The sequence below is a fragment of the Sarcophilus harrisii genome, chromosome 3 (assembly GCF_902635505.1).
Source record: "Sarcophilus harrisii chromosome 3, mSarHar1.11, whole genome shotgun sequence".
Classification (NCBI taxonomy): Eukaryota; Metazoa; Chordata; class Mammalia; order Dasyuromorphia; family Dasyuridae; genus Sarcophilus; species Sarcophilus harrisii.
In genome coordinates this window covers 11,256,864-11,271,624 of record NC_045428.1, presented here as the reverse complement: position 1 = coordinate 11,271,624, position 14,761 = coordinate 11,256,864, and the positions used below count along the sequence as shown (strand labels likewise).

Sequence of the window (14,761 nt, the reverse complement as noted above, 5' to 3'; positions counted from 1 at the left end):
AAATCTTAGAGATGGCATATAAGGTAACCCTTCTCCTCTCAGAGGAGCCCTTCAAATTTGCCCATTGATAACATCTTCTCTTTTCCAGGAGCAACTCCCTTTGATCATGAACTCTCCCTCTCTCTCTCATTAATATGCAATTGTTCTTGATCTCCTAGCTCTTCCCCCAAAATAGATCAACTTATAATTTGTCAAATTTTTATTTATTGTTTGTGTAGCTTAACACAAAGCAAAGCACTGAAAATTCTTACATGAGCTTTAATAGTTCCACAAGCACAAAGGTTTGGTCCTGGCCTAACCATGCCAATAATTTCCTTTTAGACCAAAGGTATCAAACAGACATCAACCCACAATACCGGAATGAGGCTCAAAGCAGATTAAAACGTAATTGGAAAACATTTAACAAAGCAAGCAAAAATACAACAAAATACAGATAGTATTAATATATGTTTTTGTTTTTCCCAAGTCATTGGGCCCATATGATCTTTTTGGTGCAGCTCACTGACTTCCTTTCTATTTAAGTCTGACACTACAGCTTTAGACCATATTATCAACTATCCCCTTAGGCTAGATTTTAATTCTTCCTCCTAATTCCAAACCCAACTCGATCCTATACACCATCTAGTTGCCTTAGATAGCTATGTTAAGATAAATTACTTAATATTATATTTCTATGCTTCCATATAGACATACAACAATATGTACAGAAAGACACTGTGTATATATATATATATATATATATATATATATATATATACAGTATATATATGCACATATATATATACACACACATACAGAAAGACAAATAAGATATTTGCTATTGTTATTATGCGTATGTGTCCATATAAATACATATTTGCATAGAAAGATCCCATCATATATTGTGTCATACTCCTATGGATACAGTAATTCTTTAGGTCAAACCGTTTCTATTCATATGTTGTAGTAAATGGAGTATCTTTTTAACATTAACATCTTCTTCAGGCATCCAGGCTCACATCCTCCCAGAATTCTGCTCTTTTTAATAGATAAGTTCACCTTTGGTACTAGTAGAACACCCTCACTAGCAAGGAAATCTTGAATGGATTCTCAGCCTGGCAAAGTATGGCACAAGTGGGCTTCTTGTTCTGAGACTGCAAAAGTAGAGTGGAAATGGTAATGGTGCCTTCCAAGTACTCCCCTCTGCACATACGTCCAAAACCCTCTTTTTTCCAAAGAAGTAAAGTCATAAGGGAAGTGGCAAAAGCAAGCTCCTCTGACTTCATTTTCTATTACACTATACTCAGACAAGTTGCTTTCCATTTTCTCTGCCTATATTTTGCCCAAAAGGATCTTCCCCAAACCCAGAAAATCTCATATATTAGCAAATCATGGCAGATCTGGATTTAATTTCTGAAACTAAAAATGTGATTATTTGAGGGCATTTGGATTTTTAAAGAGAAAAGATATTGTTTATAATTAATTCTTGGGAAGGCCCTAACTTAAAATAGATTTATAGGCAGTGTCACATAGTAAATAACCAGCACCAAGGGACAAGGCAGGGGAAACTCAGAAATGCAGGCAGAGCAGTTTGAATGGAATCAGCAGTGTTAGTTCTTAGCCAGAAACCCAAGAGGGAAAACCCAGCTTTTCCTGGGATCCGCTAATAAGTACCCTCAGGCTTTTTCTGTTTCTTATTACTAAAACCAGGGAGCAGTTCTTCAGTTCAATTCAAACCAAGCAGAGTTCCGGTACTGACTCTGGATCAGGCACAAGGTTAGACTGGGAATGCTGAGTGCCAAGACAAGTAGGGAACTCCAGGAGTATATGTTCTACTTTGGGACAAGAGCACAGACTCAAGTTCTCGGTAAATATAAGCTATATATAAAGGACACTGAAAGATTGTAGACAGAGCAAGAATGAGCCTTCCAGGCCAAATTGTCCAATCCTTCATAGATTGGCAGATGGGGAAACTGAGGTCTAAAAAGATTAGTCCAATGCAGAATCATATGGGAAACTGCTGACATTGCAGATACAGGTTTAAAAAAAAAAAAAAGAATCTTTACCCTCAGAGCACTTACATTCTACTAAAGGAAAACAATTCACAAAATTAAAGGGAATGTGAAAAAGGTGGGGATGGGGAGAGGAGAACTACAGGGAAGGCAAAGCTGGTCCAGACCTTTTCTCAAAGTGAAGGTTCAGGTAGTAACTTACCAATGAGAGAAAAAGATCCCAATGGAAAAAAGGAAGAGGCACATGAAGCAATGGCAGAGTCCAGAGGAACTCAGAATGTCCCATGTCCAATACTATGCTTTTAACAAATGAGTAAACTGAGGACCAGGGAGAATCAGTTAGATCACACATATACAAATTCCAAAAGTGGAACTGAAGCTCTATTCTGAGGTTCTGAAAATAACGCCTTCCCACCGAAGTGATGTGTTCCCCCATTCTGTTTTTCTTAGATACACAGAATACCTGGATGTCAAAGAAGCCTTTCCCATCATGCCAGTCTAACTCTTGGAAATACAGAGAATATTCTATATTGTGTTTGGGTCTAGACCTGAGATTTGATTAAGGAGCCCTAGGTGAGGAAACACTTTCTGTTACTGCAGGTCAGGGCCCACTCAACTACTAAGACAGAGAAAGATCCTGAAGGCCCAGGAGATTCCCACGATCTCTCAAGCAGGATGTGCCCCTGGGCAGGCTGAAATTCCCTACTCCCAGCTCAACTCCCTATCGACCAGAGAATGCCCGCCAAGGGGTTTTATGATGAACCTTTAAAAAAAAAAAAAAAAAAAAAAAGGAACCGAAAAATATATTGCCATGCTATGGTTAATATGACCAGCAATGTCCCGGCATGTGTGCAACTTCCTGTTTCTTGTGAAAGAAAAGGGCTTCCTCTTAAGTGCAGGCCATCAGTCTCACACACAACGTGTGAGTTTTCGATATCTTAAAGTGAGAATAGAAACTTTGGGCAAGGGTTAAAATCCCAACCTTGAATGGCTCTTTCACTTAGGGAATTTACAAACCAAGAATACATGAATATCGCCTTCTTGCATCAAAAGGCTAACAGTGGAGGAAGGGCAAGTATCAAAGGGAGGGCCTGGCGCCATTATTGTGCAAACTAAGATTAAAGCAAACACTCCAGTCCATTCTCTGGCTCCTTTTTCTCATCTCAGCCTTCTCCCAGTAAGCTCCTGTGTTCAGGGCACCGTACTCTCTGGAATCACAGCATCTCATCTTCACACTCTTTAGCACATGGCATATGCTTAATAAATGCTACTTGATTAATGAGGTGATAGTTCAAGGTCTGGCTCAAATATCACCTTCAATCAATCAATCAATCACTATTAGATTTGTCAAGTACCTACAAGATGGCAGAAATCCTACTAGGCATTGAATATAGTAACACACATGTTGAAGGGCCTCCAGGGAGGAGGCACAGTGGGCAATTAGGTGATGCAGTAGAGTAAGGGCTGGGCTTGGACTTAACTTTCTGAGTTCAAATCTGGCCTCGGGTACTTCCTAGCTATGTGATCATGGGCAGAACTGTTTGCCTCAGTTTCCTCGTCTGTCAAAGGAGAAAGACACGGCCAATATCTTGCCATAAGAACTCCAAAGGAGATTACAAGGAGTAAGATGTGACTGAGATGAATGAATAGCAACAAAATGCCCTCACTACCTTTTCAGCTATTTTTGGTATATTATCTTCCCTCAATTAATTCACTTGCATGTCACAGCCTCACCTCCCTGATAGCATGGTCCTCTCCAAGAATGAAGGACAAATGACAAAAATAATATAAGCTACTTGAGGAAAGGAACTGAGAAGATTGCTTTGTACTTGACCTTATGCCTCGGCACTGGAGAGCACCCTATACATAATAAACACTCTGAAAATGTGATTTCCTTCTATTCATACTTATTGGTCCACACTTCTTATCTTTCCTACTATTTTAAGATCTTTGAAGAGATTCTTCCCCTCTGCAACTGTCAGAAATATTCATTACATATCTATTAATTAATCTAAACATCTAAACAGGATACACTGAAAGGTAAAAACAGACCTTGTCCTCAAGGAGGTGATATTCTAATAGGAGAGACGTTATGCAAACTATATACAAATGAACTACCAATAGGGTTACCTGGTGGTGGTGGCAATTGAGGGTTATAATTTTGAAGATAGAAGTCGTGCTTCATGCTCAAAAAAGATCAAAATGAGATCCCTGGCTTGGAGTCCAGTGTGTCTGACTGTGACTTGGTCAGACCAATCTGAGCTCAGAAGGCTCTACCACAGATCAGGCACAAATAACCCATATTAGGAGATGATCTCAGAAGTAAAACACCAGCATTGGGGGGAGGGGGTTGAAGAAGACTTCTGCACAAGAAGGAATTTTAGCTGCGACTTGATAGAAGCCAGAGAAGACAGTGGGCAGAAATGAGCAGGGAAAGGATCTCAGGTATTGAATTCTCTAAGAACATAGGATGTCACTGAGGTTTTCCTACAGCTGCAATATGGAATACTTGGGATCTGAGCAGCTCCCTTCCAATTCTGAGATCCTGTGAGTGGGGTCTTTTTCATCTTGATGCTACCCAACCTGCTCCCCAAGTTTGGATTATCACTGAGGGAACATGTAGTGCACACTCACTAAATATTTGATGAATGAATCATCCCTGGCCGAGAGAAATCTATACTTAACAGTAAGTGAGCCATTTTGAAAAAGACATAAAAATGAATCAACTCCTCGCATCCGATTCAATCCAGTCAGACAGGAATTGGGGAGGGGGAGTGACAGAGAGAAGCACATTTACACCACCCTCAACTATTTAGAGAAAAATCACAAAGTGACATGTAGATGACAAGTAAAAGAAAATACGAAATCAATGACAGAATAAAAGTAAAAGAAGCAGCCGATGACTCAGTGGAAACAAAGCATGCTGGACCTGGAATCAGGAAGAGCCAAATTCAAATGTGATGTCAGACATATACTAGCTGAGTAACCATAAACAGGTCATTTACACTCTTAATGGTCTCAGCTTTTTCATCTGCCAGATAACAGGACCTATCTTACATGGCTGTGGTGAGAATTAAATGAGACAATATTTGAAAAGCATTTTGCAAAATGCTTAAAATTTGCTATCAATATTAGTCATTATTATTAGGACCAATTAGGAAAAGCTCCTTGGAGTTGGTAAAATTTGAGTCACATCTTGAAGATGATCATAATTATGAGTTCATGGAGATTATTGGGGGAAGCCATCAATGCTAGTTCAAGAGAGTGAATGGAAGAGTAGATGTGGGAGCAAAAAAGATCTGTATTGAGGTTCTGCCTCAGAGGTATGCACCTGAATGAATCACTTGGCACAGAATTGGTAGCAGTGTTCATGATCGGGACTTTTCTGGCACCTGAAGATCAGGGATGCATTGGTAATTAAGTATGACTTAAACAGCTAGAACTTCTGCCTTGTTCCTTCCTTAATTTGTTTACTTCGGATCACTAAGAATGAAACTAATGTGTGAAAAAATAACCACGCTGGTTTGTCCAGAGAGAAAAAGAAAGATTGGTAATAAAATCCTTGAGACTAATGTTTTTACAAACCCAGGGCAACTTAACGGCTTGTGCTTTTTCCAGAAGGAAATGAACTTTGTTTCTAAGTTTAGAAGGATTTGGCAAAGCATGAAATCTCACCTATACAGCCAAAGTTACAAACCATGAGACTCAAATGAAATTTCCATAAGGCAGAGTCAACATAGGGAGTATGGGGGAAAGAGGAATAACTCTAGTTTAGACCAAAAAGGATTTGGGTTCAAATCTAGTTTCTTGGACTGTTTAGCAATGGATCTAATCATCTAATTCTCACTAGTTATCTCTGGGACTCAGATTCCTTATCTGAAAATGAAGGCTTGGACTCCATGATCTTTAAAGTTCCTTCCATATCTTCTCCTATAAGGAATCTAAAGAATCCATGAAGTTTCCTGATGAATTTTTGAAATTTAAATATAGAAATTGATGAAAACTTTTCCCTTCATTAATTTTTAACTTTTTTTCAATCCCCTTCTCCATTGAAGTTTAGTTTCTGGGACTGATCAGATGACTTATGTATTTTCCTGTATCATGGCTTGTCCTCCAACTGAATTTCATCATCTTTGCCAAAGTCCCCTATTTGCATTCAACTTCAGATTAAAGGGAGATTGGGCAAGACAGGATCTAGGACTGATCCTTGAGATAAAACAAAAAATGATGTTCCCTTCTCAATTCATAGCTTTAGGGTGAAATCCAGACAATTCCACTGTCTGCAGGGAGCTCTCTCCAGGCCTCCTTAACCAATCACATTGCTTCTGTTGATTGTTTCCAGTTAATCTTGTATAGAGCTTCTTGATCCATAGCTGCTTCCATCCTGAATCTATCATCATATTGGGAGCTCCTTGACAACAGAGCCTGACTTTTGCCTTTCTTTGTTTCTCCACCACTTAGCAAAATGCCTGTCAAACAGCAGATAATTCATGAGTGCTTATCGACTGACTAAAGGATTTTGTGTAGTTTACATTTCTGACTCAAATGCCTTCTTTTTTGTGATGTTGAAATTACCCAACTGGCATTTGAAGCATTTACATTCACTTTCCAATATAGTTGGTGGTTGTTTTGTTTTGGTTTTTTTTTGCTTGTTTTTTTAGGGAAATATTGGAAACAAAAATATTCATCTTGAAACTTGGTGAATACATATAATCAGCATACCTCAGGGCATTGCAGGGTCAACCCAAATTACCATTTCAGGTTGTTGTTTAGTCATTTTCAATTGTGTCTAACTCTTTGGGACCACATTTTGGGTTTTCTTGGTAAAGATATTGGAGTGGTCTGCTATTTCCTTCTCCAGCTCACTTGACAGGTGAGGAAACTGAGATAAACAGGGTAAAGTATCCTGACTCCAGACTAACACTATATTGATTATGTCACCTAACTGCCCCTATAAACAGTTAAAAATTGTGTTGCTCTTTTATTTTTAAAAAGCTACCCACAATTTCTCCCTTGTTATTGAAGAAAAAAATGGTTAGGAATTTAGAATATTATAAATATGTGTACATACATATTTATAAATATAAATGTGTTTACAACTATGCAGGCATATGTAGGCACAGGTACATACATATGCATATGTTCACATTTAGGGTTAAATTGTACACATATATATATATATGTGTGTGTGTATATATGTACATATATATATATATATACACACACATGTGTGTGCATACACACAGGGATATAAATATTCTCTATATAGTAGTTTATTTTCCTACATTGCTTTTCCCCTTTTTAAAAAAGAAAAAACCTTCATGAAGAAGGAAGGTTCACTGAATATGATGGGTTAGGAGATTTATTCAGAAATGAATAAATATCTATTTTAAAAAAACAAAGCAAAATATAGAAAATATATATGCCCCATGCCTTTATTCTTTCCAGTAGAATGGCTGTGTGAATTATCACAAGTACAAACTCAGATTACATTTAGTATTTAAAGCTTAAATACTCAAATCTAATAAAAACAACCACCCCTTTTCTGGTCTTGTTAGACTGCTTCCTCGAACCAAATTAATCTAAATATTCTATCTTAATGAAGATATATGCTTCTAATGCCAGATAAAAGATATATTGTTTAGATATGTGTTTTACCTTTTGAATAAAAAGCATTAATATGATACTGACACAATATCAATATATTAAAGAATAAACATCAAAGCTTTCCTGCCAATTGCTCTGCTGTTCAACATTATTTTTACTAAAAGCATTTTTTCAATCCAGAGTCTGCTCCTTTACTTCCTTTGTACAGATTTTAAGTTTTCTTTTCTAGGTACGATGATGCCTTAAGTGTATATTTCTACATAACATATATGTATGTGTATATAACATATAATGTGATATATATGCATGTGTATGAGACAGTGATAGAAAGAGACTATATAAATATATTGATATTTATATTATTGATATTGATATTAAATATATTGATAAATATATGCATATGGCTATGCATATGTGTGTATTCATGTATATGTGTATACATATTAGTTATAAGAAAAATCTAAACTGTGTCTTCACACAATCATTTCTCTAAGTAGGGAGAAGGGGAAGGGTTAAAATATGATCGAAGAAATTTGCATTGATAATGGGGTTAACCATATTTTCGAAGACAGTGATAAATCATCCCAATACGGGGCTTAACAATCACCCTATTACAATTTTGGCGGGAAATACTCAATTGTCTGTTTCACTTTGGATATTAATGGCAAATAAGCATGTTTGAATGAAACCTTGCATCTCTAATTCTCACAACACTCTCAAACTTTATACTGCCTGAGGTTTAAAATGAACTCAAGACTAGTTTTTAAATACTAATGTCTCCAAGTGCAGATCTATCTAAAGTCTAACTTAATCATGGACATTTGTTTCTGTGGGAAGATCCACCATATTGGCCCTTTGTGAAGTATGCCAAAGAACGAAGCAGTATTACAGTTTTTCCTGCCCTTTGCCTCATAATGGTTAAAATGGCCTTTTCAGTCATCTTTGTCTCATGGAACACTCATCAGTATAGTCAGTATTAAAACTTAAGTTTTCCAAATATTTTTTTCCAAAATAAAAAGAAACAATCCATTGGCCAAAAGCTGGAAGATACAAAAGTTTCACAACTAAGAAATCATTATTCAAAATTGACCTTGGAATAAATAATATTCTAAATTGTGGGTGGCAGTTTTTACCTTTCTGAACAATACAGATGCTGATTTGGAGTTGCACTCACTTTGGGCCACAGCTTACTTTCTTTTGTGGCAGATTTTCTCTGTGGCACATCTTGTAAAAATGTGTATTTATATAAACACATGAATGGGAATAAATGCTGTGTGTAAAACACTATTAAAGTGCATAGTCACTTAAATATTTATTAGAATGAAAAACCTGATAATTTAAAAAAACAATGCTTCAATTTTGAATAGAAGCAAAAGAAACATAATTGTGTAATATACACAAAATTTGTCCAATGTAATTAACAAATAGTGTAAAATTATGGATATAGAAATCGAGATTTTCACATCACCATCAATTTAACTCTGAAATTCTGACAACTCAATGTGTGAATTTTTTTCTAGAATTTCCATCTCCATACTTAAAGCAACAACAACAAAACAACTGAATAATCGACTTCCTCCTACCTAAAGCCAAACAGTAGCCATTTATGTGAACATACACTGCAATCATAATTACATTAAGATATTGGTAGACTATTTGATTCTCCATTCTATGTTCTATAGTTAAGACAGCATCAGTTACCATTTGCAAAATTAACTCCAAAAAAAAGGGATGTATCTCTAGCTGAAACCACTTATTGATGGCAGAAGGCACACTTTTATCTTTTTTTTTTTTTTTTTGCAAAAGAACACAGGTTTAATCTCAACAAAATCTTGATGTTAAGTATTAGTCTTTAGCATACTCTTCATCTGATCCTGAAATTTTAAAGATTTATACCTATCATCTTTTACTACTGATGAATCTACAAAGTATGGTTAAACTTAACTAGTCAAACTTGTAGGTGAATACCCAGGAATTACCCCCTCCTTGCCATTTCTCTACTGTTACATGCACTAATAAACTTATTTTTATTAAAGTAGAGAAAAAATTAGAAATATTATTGGTTCTTATATTTAAAAAACACAAAATACAAATGTTTAGAATACACAAATAGTCTATCTTTTAAAAAACAAATACTGTATTACAGTTAATCTATAAGGAAAGCAAACTATATGAACAGAAATTTGAGGTTTCATATACAACCAACTTTTAAAAAAAATACATATTGAAGTGTTTACATTTGCTAGACTGAATTCATAATAAAAAAGAAAACTATAAAATGAAACTAGCTTCTTACTTCAGTTTCCCTCTAATGGTCAATGATTATAAGAAAAGAAAACATTAATGATAGCAATTCCATGGCATTTCTCAAAGAAACACCTTTTTAAAGAGATGATTTCAGAAAACTCCATCAATGAAAAAAATATGAAGGTCCATTGGCATGTCACTGAAAACCAAACACTTATTTTTTCTTGCCAAATTTATTGAAGAGCTCTTTCCTACTGACAGATAACAGTCAAGTTGATTTGAGCTTATAAACTAATTAGGAATCCAGAGGCAGAATCCCAGAGAATTTTGTTGTAATTTTTGCACCATCTTTAATTCTTAAATATCAGTGGCTATTGGAAGCATATTCACTTAAGAACAGAAAATATGTTAAAAGATAAGGATTTCACTTGTAATATCACTTCTCTATCCTAAGAAATATTTTCTATAAAGTCTCAATAATAAGAAAACAGAAAAAGCAGAAACTGAATTTGCTTCAGTATTTGTATTTTTCTTTATGAAAATAAAGTCAATAATAGATTAGCAGAAAAACAACAAATACCCAAAGACTTGCTGAAGGAAGACATCTGTCTGTTTGGCCAAGAGCATACAAAAATGGGAAAACCAAAGTACTATCTGATATAAATGAGGAGACAAGAAAATTTTCAAAAAGTCCTTTCAAAATTAAAAAAAAATTCAGCAATATGAAAGAATGCATTTCTATGATTAACGTCAAAATAATCAGAAAACACAGTTAGAATTTGGAATTTTCTATTTGTTTTTTTCATAACTCAAAATATGAGATCTATGGGCATTCAACATATTTCCATGAAAAACATCAACACCCCCCTCTCCAAGCAGTTCCACCTCCTCCCCATAAATTGGCCAATAATGGAACCGTTGTGACACAAATACCAATTTGTTAGATTTTTTTTTAATTGCCTTCTTACCTGTTTGCCTTTGTTGTACTTTAAGATGCAAAGCTGCCTAGTTTGTTAATGTTACCAGCTCTCAAAGAGATGTGTTCTGTGCAGTATAGTCTCAACTAATTACCACATTCTCTTCCTCTTCCCTCCCCCCTCCCAGTAAATGATGATGGGCTAACGAAAGAGGAAGTAGTGAAAGACCAGAATAATTATGCTTTTCAAATCCTATAGAGAACATGAAATTAACTACTCACAGCTTAAAATAGTAACCACGGCAACAGGCTGTGGTTTGCATGTATATATGATTTTTTTTAAGTCAGTGATTAAATTGTGATATTTGGTAAAGAAATCGTATTTCCCTTAAAGATCTCTCTCCCCCATGATAATCACCAAGAAATAGATTTTGTCTCCAATCGAAAGGTGATGAGCTCACGGAGAGTGGAATCGACACACTTTAAAATCAACTATTGTTAAGTATTCATGGTGCGATCCAAATATTAATCTGAAAGTGAACATCTGCTTTGAGAGGGGAGAAATGGGGGAGGAATGGGAGGTGAGCAAGGCTTTGCTAAACTCTTTTTTTCTTGGAATCTGGATAGAGGTTTCTTGTCCCCAGGTCTTCTGTTTCCTGCCTCCAGAATAGCTGTCTGCTACTCAGAGATAGAGCATTGAGAAACTGCTACTCTTTCTTATCAAAAGTTATCTTCTCCCCCAGCTTCAGTAGTAAGATTACCAGTCAGGTGTGAGCTCTAGAGCTGGGGAACTTTTTTCTTTTATTTTTGTAGAGCCAGACTCGGCCTCCCATTAGTTAAACTCTTGTCACATTATGGTAGGAAAAGAAAACACTGAAAAACTGTAAGAACAGGGACCAAAATGAAATAAATGATGTCTTAAAGGCCCGAGCTCATCTCTTATGCCGGGATTGTACAAGCACAATTACTGTGCCAGGGCAAGCAAAAGAAAGCACTCAGATTGCTCCCTCACTACTGAGCTACCCAGAGAGCAGAAGCCATGAGTGGCGTGTGTCTGCATGAGTGTGAGCAAGAATGCATGGGAATGCATGGGGATACACTTGGAATAAGGCTTGGATTTTCAGGAGAGCTGAGAAGATGACCACGGCCAAAGCATAGGAACCATGCAAACTTCTATCCCCTTTATATCTCAAAATTTTGTGTGTTCCTCCCAGAAAGTGCCATGTTCTCAGGACATTGATTTACCTAGTCCATTGAATTTTAACACTGATTAGAAGCTTCTTCATCAATTATTCCCTTCTTCTGCATAGTAGCCTACTGACCAGTGTCATTTCTGAAATATAAAGTCCTAAACTAGACATTTTATAAAATGTAAAGACTCAGATTAAAGAAATAAAAGACTTTACATGATCTAGTAAGGCAGAATATGGAAAGACTACCATTGTTTCACTCTTAGAAGTTATTAAGGTCACATCACACTCATAAACATCTTAAAACTCCACTAAGAACTTGAACTTTTTTTGGCTCAAATAAGCTATTTCTTAACAAGGTCTCCCTCACCCTTCTTGAATTTGTAAACCTGGTTTTAAAAAAAAAAGTTTATTTTGATTTAGTTGTTTATATTTATTTATATGTAAAGATATTTTTTTACCATTCATTTTTGTGAGATTTTGAGTTCCCAATGATTTTCCCTTTTTCCTTTACCTTCCCCCTTCCCAAGACAGAAAGTAATTCGATATAGGTTATACATGCACAATCACTTTAAATATATTTCCACACTAGTCATTAAATCTGATTTTTAAAAAAACCAAACTTCATATACTTTCTGAAAAGAAGGTCTGTATCTATAGTATACTTCAATAATAAAATTATTCCATCTTTTTCTTCCACTGAGCTTTATCAACATGCTCCCTGATGCTCCTGTTTCCTGGAATTCTTTGTATAAATATTCCTTTTTGATATATTCTTTTTCCTTACATAAGTTTATCCATCCAGGGTCAAATTCCAATGATATTTTAGATGGATTCTGGCAACTAGTTTCAATATGAAGTCATACTTACTGACTTGTTTCAAGACCCCTAGTTCATCTTGATACCTAAACTTTGTGAATTTGTGTTTAGAAACTGGAGACCAAGAGTTTTTTTACTGCCACATTTCTGAGATTTTTTTCCTATGTAAACAGCTGATTTTCTTATTTGTTTTCTTTTCTGAATGTTTTCTGTGTTTTTAATAATAGGTTATAGATCTCTTCTAGGGAGTCCAAGTCAATTACACTGGCCTAGAGTATGAAGTCACCTCTTTTGGAAAATCAGCATTACATTGAGCCTTTTTCAGGACTGTGGGCCGTCAGTCACTCTCTGCTCCTAGATGTGATCGACACTGCTTTCTTATATTCCTTTCCTGTGTGTCCATTTCTGCTTCCCAGTCTCCTTGGTGGATTTCGCTCCAAGTCATTCCCAGGGATGCTCCAAAAACTCTAACTTGGACACTCTTTTCACTCCCAAATTTGACACTTGGTACAGACTCCATTTCAGTCCTATGGGCCACATTACCCCATTCCTGGGCTATGCTTATAGACTTGCTGCCTGGTCTCCATATTTCCAGTCTCTCTCTACTCCAGTCCATAGTCACTGATTATTGTGACATGAATATGATCACATCACTCCTCAACTCAATAAACTCCAATGACTCCCTAGTACCTTAAAGAGCAAATATAAATTCTCTGTTGAACTTTCCAAGTCCTATGCAAAGTATCTGGTTCCATCACTCCAATCTTATTAATGTCCTTTTCATTTGTACTATTCACCTTCTTGCACTCCCTCATACTCTAGGAACAATCTGAAAGTAGTAGTAGCTGCCCCATTAGGGACCCATTGGCCAGTTTCAGTTGGGTAATGCTGCTCCTTCCTTCCTTCCTTCCTTTTGTTCTTCCTTCCTTTCTCCCTTTCTCCCTTTCACTATTTGTCCATCAATATCCCTCCCTCCCTACTTTATTTATTCATTCCTTTCTTTCTTTCTTTCTTTTCCTTCTTCTTTCCTTTCCTCCATCCCTCCTCTCCCACTGATTCCATATCCTTACCTGCGGGTACTCTGTCCAAAGAAATACAAATGTTGATTACTGAAGCCTCCCAAAATATCATGGGATTTATGGGCTAGATTTCTTTTTTAAGAATATGTCTTAGACCCATATCACTGGCTCTTAAAGACTGGATAACATTAGGTCCTGGTCCAAGCTTCACCAGGACTTTGGGTTCTGATGGCTCAAAGTAAGTATGAATAGCATTTTTTTCTGTTTTGTCCAGAAATTTGAAGGTTCTTTGCCTCCCAGATTTTTTTTTAACTAGGTAAAAAAGGCAATTCTTTGCTTCATTTCTTACCTAGTCTTTGTCACTGAATGACTTGTGTCAGACAAACTGAAACTGTTAGCTTAAAAAGGCCAAGGTTCCCACTGCATCTGGAGCCCTCTCCAGTCATCCTGATCTATATTTTGCCACTGGACCCAGATGCCTCCAGAGGAGAAAGGAGATGGGTAACTTTGTATGGCCCTCCCTCACTTAAATCCAATTCACTTGCAAGTTGTGGTATTACTCTGCTGATGTCATTGGTCCTCCTGGAGAGCAAAGGACAAACAATAACAAACAGACTCCATCTCCCTAATGTATTTATCTTCACTGATTATCACCCTTGTTTGGAATGCTCTCCCTTCTCAGTGGCTTTCATTAAAACTGTGTTTAAATCTTAACTCCTGTAGAAAGGTTTTTCCTATTCTCTCCATCCCTTTTCCCTACCAAGGTTAATGTCTTCCTCTGAGAGATTACCTTTCATTTACTCTGTATAAATCTTGCATGTAGATTTTTTTTTTAACATGTTGGTTCCCCCAGCTCCCTTCTTAGAGCCAACCAATGAACGAATTTAGAAAGTGAACTTCTTGAGAGCACGGACTAATTTTTGCTTTTCTTTGTATTCTAAGAACTTAGTGTCTGCAACAGGATGATTTCAG

At 36.3% G+C, this 14,761-nt stretch overlaps 1 protein-coding gene across 2 annotated transcripts in view; it reads right to left on the bottom strand.

Moving 5' to 3' along the window:
- MBNL1 (muscleblind like splicing regulator 1) overlaps nt 1–10,907 on the bottom strand; it is a 244,817-nt gene extending 233,910 nt beyond the window's left edge. Inside the window, exon 1 of one of the 2 annotated variants that reach the window (XM_031957537.1) lies at nt 10,814–10,907. The gene's annotated coding sequence lies outside the window, so the exon portion shown is untranslated. The remainder of the gene's footprint in view (nt 1–10,813) is intronic. The other variant, XM_023500855.2, reaches the window with a different exon arrangement.
- Between the last annotated feature and the right edge of the window lie 3,854 nt (nt 10,908–14,761).